General features: G+C 56.8%; 1 non-coding gene across 1 annotated transcript; it reads right to left on the bottom strand.

The window, feature by feature from the left end:
• Positions 1–1,158: 1,158 nt before the first annotated feature.
• Positions 1,159–1,240, bottom strand: TRNAS-UGA. The gene has a single exon. It is a non-coding gene; the product is annotated as a tRNA-Ser (tRNA).
• Positions 1,241–4,934: the final 3,694 nt, after the last annotated feature.

The raw sequence follows: 4,934 nt of genomic DNA, 5'->3' as shown, positions 1-4,934 counted from the left end.
CTTTCCTCATTAGTATAGTGGTGAGTATCCCCACCTCTCACGCGGGAGACCGGGGTTTGATTCCCCGACGGGGAGGGTGACCCCTTTTGAAGGGGGGACAAAGAAATCCCTGGCCTGCCCGCCACATGCCTTGCATTCTCCTTCGACGGCCACTTCCCTTCACACCCCGCACTGATGACTTTCACCTCCAGAGAGACAATTACCTCGCAAGGACACGCTCGCCCTAGCCAAAGCCTCCCCCGGGGCCTGCACGTGGGGGCACGTTTCAGAGCGGCAAAGGGAAATAGGCTGGCCAGGGCCATGAGGACAATGGCCCAGACAAACGGGGAGGGACTTGGTCCAGGGGTGGAGGAAGACAGAAAAAGGGACAGGCATGGGATTGGCTTCCTCTCTTTTTTCCTTTGCTCAGCATTTGACCTGTGACTGTAATGGGGAGACTTGAGAAAGACCTGTGGCCGCCGGCGAGGTAGGTGGCCGCCCCGAGAGCACAGAGCTGAGCATTTTCCGCTGGGCTGCTGCCTGCGCCCCCAGCGCCTGGCCGTGATCGTATATTGATGTGGTGGAGTAGGGGCTGTCTATGTGGGGGATGGGAAAACCAGGGAGGATTTTACGTGAGACACAGGTATTCAGACTGTAACATGAGCTAGGCCTGGGGAGGGGAGGTGACACCTCTGCCCAGGAGCTAGACAAAGAAAAGGAGCTGATTGGATAGGGTGGGGTCAGTCTTCGGTTTGGGAGCTGGGTGATGGGTTTTCAGGGGATCCTAGCGAGCTCGGCTTAGAGGACTTGTTTCTCCATAGCAGAACCAGTGGAGGGAGGGCGGTAGCTTCCTAGTCCTCTGACCCAAGCTCACAGCAGCTGCAGAGGGGATACACCTTTCTTCAGGGACAGGCCAGGAGTCGCACTGAGCGGATTTACGTGAAGGAGAGCACATCAACATGGCTAACCTATGGGGCATGGGGTACTAGGTGAGTGGCAGAGGCTTCAAGCGCTGAGAGTTTGCCTGACACCTCAGGGACACAGTGTGAGGTGGTATCCCAGGGATCTCGATGAAAGGAGCAGAACAGGATTGACTTGGGTTGGGGAGAGAATTGAGAGTGTTTCAGGTGCTTGTACAGAGGTATTGCCCAGGTGAGAGACTGGCTAAAAAAAATACCTTGCTGTGAGCAGGATTTGAACCTGCATAGGTGGGCTTTATTGGATTTCAACTCCAACACCTTAACCACTCGGCCATCACAGCTGTGAACCCAAAACTCCCCCAACGCCAGAGAAACTGGTAAAGAATCACAACGCCCAGGCGTGAAGTCATCTGAACTACAGAATTCCCACCGCAAACCTGGCTCCCAAAGCACAGGGAGGATTGGGGCTTTGTTCTCTTTGCTTAGCCATGTGCAGTCGCACAGAGAGCACGTTTAAAAGTCTCCCCTCCCACAGAGTGGGAATGGGAAATGATTCTCAACTTGAAGCCTGATGTGAATGAGGATGTCTAGACCACAGGGCCAGGGACTGATATTAGCTAGAGAAACCACTGTCAAGTTTTAGCCAGTTATGACAAGTTAGCAAATAAGAACAACCTCAGGTCTCAGTAACTGCTACAGGTAGCAAAGTCCTACAGGGAGCAGTTTCTGGCACTACACCTGCGCAGCTCTGCTCCCCGGCTCTTCTCGGGCTCCTGCTCTCTCCTTAGCTCTGCCCCACTCTGGCCCAGGCAGTTCCAGCTCCCAGGGAGGATGGGACCCCCTGGCCTGGTGACTCCCTCATTACACTGCCTGGCCTGTCAGTGCGGCTAACTTGGAGCTTTGGCCTCTCCCCATTGCCCCTGGGGACTGTCAGTCTCAGGGTCCTGATTTCCCATTGGTCCTTCCCCCGGGACTGGGAACTAGCCAACCAAACCCCGCCCCCCACCCCGCTAAGTTTTAGTAAAGGGCCAAGAGCCCCCTTACACAAGCCAGCCCCGTGAGGGTCACCGATGTGCAGAGAGGGCAGCATGAGCTGGTCCCATGGTGTAATGGGCAGCACTCAGGACTCTGAATCCTGCAATCTGATTTCAACTGTCAGTGGGACCTTGTGTTGGCTTGTGGTGAAGCCCTGGAGCTTACAGGGCTCAACTTCCCTGCCTCCAGCTGTGCAAGAGCCAGTCTCCCCCCTCCTGCTGGGTGACTCACATCTCCTAGAGCCAGGTCTTTGGCTGCGGTGGCCACAATGGGTTGGGGCTCTAGAGCTTGGTACCCTGATGGTTGGGATTCTTGCTGCTTCACCTGATGCCCACAAGTTTGGCCCTTGTGTTTCCTTCCAAACTTTTCCTCTGGCCCACATGGAGCTTGAAGAAAGGAGGGTCAGGGCTGGGATTGAGAGTCAGGGCTTGGCAGGAGGGAGGAAGAGTCCCAGTCTGGAGCCCCACACACCTTCCCTCCTCCTCTGGGCACCTAGAGCAGAGGCGGCCCAGCTCTGTCTGCTGGACACCTCGGCAGAGCAGGTGAGTTCATGTAAATACAGTCTGGTCCCAAAGCCTCCCCCAACCCTGGCTCGTCACTAGCTGTCAGGGGAGAGTCATTCACACCTTGCATCCAAACCATCATTTGAAATTCTGAGGTTGGCCAACATTGCCGAAGCCAATGCACCGACATTGTCAGCAAACACAACAGCTGGGTGAGGAACCCGGCTTTGTCCAGACTTTTCAAACCTATTATACTTTCTCAGGTACAAGTATTTTTCATACCTTGTATCTGCTTTTAAACTGTGTGTTAACGTTTCAATTTCCATTCAGATTTGCAACCAGTGACAACATTGGCAGCGCTGTATGTAACTACCTGACCACTGGGGGGTGTTGGGGAAATTCGGGGGAGGGGGTGCACAGCCCCCTGGCTGGGGGGCGTATAGGGAATGCCCGGTTTCACTGAATTGAGTCTCCTACTTCAGCACCTCAGTAGGTCACATCAGAGAGGAGCTGCAGGGTCTAGGCAGTGGGATGCCTGTGCCTTTAAGAGCCCAGCCCTGGGAAGCCCATGCTGAGAGGTGCTGCCTGTGGGAGGGGAAATAGAAAAGCCCCTCTGCTCCCCCCACCCTGTTTTTGCAAACACTGGAGTCTCAGCCCCCCGGGGTAACTGTTACCCCTCTGCCCCTGCCTGTGCCGGGGTGTAACCCTCTGGCAGCGCCTCCCCCTGGGCTGAACTCCGGCTCCTTTCCCCCTCCCTGACTCTGCCCTTCAGCCCCTCTCCTAACTCTGCCTCCAGCTGCTTGACCCCCTGACCAGTCAATTTCCACCCCCTGCTCAGACCCTGGCCACCCCCTCCTCTGATTTGCCCCCCTTTGCCCCTCTTTAATCCCTGTAAAAAGTAGGGAGGGCTGGGTCCCATTCGGGGGGGGGGGGCGGCTGGGCTCCTGGCCCCTGCCTCCTCAATGCTCAAAGCGCCCCCCACGATCTTGCGGATGTTTGCCGAGTGCTGCAGGGTCACCTGCAGGGAGAGAGAGATGCGGTTAGGGGGTGATGCAGCCAAGGGTGCCTCACCCAACACTGAGATGCAGCCACCTCTGGGGTGGGTTGCACAAGTCAGGAAATGAATTTGGAACAGGAAATGCACTGAAAGGACCGAGGCAGCTTCAGGAGGTGGAGAAAACCAGAAAAAGCAGGAGCCCTGGATCCCAGCCCTGCCCCTCCCTCACTCTACGCACTAACCCCCCTCCCCTCCCAGATTTGGGGGGAGAACCCAGGAGTCCTGGTCCCCAGCCTTGCCCACCCCCATATTCCATCCACCAGCTGTCCCCCCAATTGCAGGGCAGCGCCACGGGGCACACCAGGGGCTGCCTGTTTGCACAGGATGGGCAACACCAGTGCCTTGGGGGAAAGACGATGCTAAGGGAGAAGCAGGCAGCAGACACCCCCACGACAGAGGAAGAAGTGCTAGGGGGCGCCGTGCTGCAAGGAGTGAGGGGGGCTGGCAGGGAATGGGAGGATCTCCCCTCACAGCGGGTGCATCTGTCTCCCCAGCAATTCCTCCCCAGCCCTACCCCGGCCCAGGCTAATCCTGTCCCAGCTACCAGGGTTACATTTGGCCTGGATTCCCCAGCTGCTGGGGGAGGGGCGTGGGGCTGGGGAGCATGAGCCTCTACTCCCCCTTCCCCCGACACAGCTGCATGGGAACTGACCAAAGGAGCCCGCAGCACTGCTGCCTAGAGGAAAGTGAGGCACCAGCCAGTGACAGACACATCATGGCTCTCCTCATCCTCATCCTCCTTTCCATATACAACCCGGGGTGGGGGGGGGTAAAGTCAGGGCAGTTGCATAGTTAACCTGTGGAACTCCTCGCCAGAGGATGTTGTGAAGGCCAAGACTATAACAGGGTTCCAAAAAAGAACTAGATACATGAACAGAGGACAGGTCCATCAGTGGCTATTAGCCAGGGTGGGCAGGGATGGTGCCTGTAGCCTCTGTTTGCCAGAAGCTGGGAATGGGCGACAGGGGATGGATCACTTGATGATTCCCTGCTCTGTTCATTCCCTCTGGGGCACCTGGCACTGGCCGCTGTCAGAAGACAGAGGGATACTGGGTGAGATGGACTTTGCGTCTGAACCAGCCTGGCCGTTCTTATGTCTCCCTGGGCGCAGCAGTGACACCCAGTGGGCAGTCAGAGTAATGAACAGAAGGTGTTTTCCTTGGCGCAGCAGTGACACCTCGTGGTCATTCAGGGAAATGCACAGAAGGTGTTTCCCTTGATACAGCAGTGACACCCAGTGGCCAGGTGGCGTAATGCACAGCGTGTGTCTGCCTTCTAGGAGCAGTGACCCGCCACTGACCAGTCACGGTAATGCACAGAGTGTGTTTCCCGCCAATCTGGGTAATGCACAGAGCATGTTTCCCATGGAGCAGCAGTGACACCCAGTGACCAGCAGGGGTGACATCAGACTCTTCTCATTTGGTGGGGGACTGAGGTGGG

This window comes from Mauremys mutica, unplaced genomic scaffold (assembly GCF_020497125.1).
Source record: "Mauremys mutica isolate MM-2020 ecotype Southern unplaced genomic scaffold, ASM2049712v1 Super-Scaffold_100355, whole genome shotgun sequence".
In the NCBI taxonomy this organism is placed as follows: domain Eukaryota; kingdom Metazoa; phylum Chordata; order Testudines; family Geoemydidae; genus Mauremys; species Mauremys mutica.
Note: the sequence above shows the minus strand (reverse complement) of the source record. Positions and strands in the feature narration are given on the sequence as shown.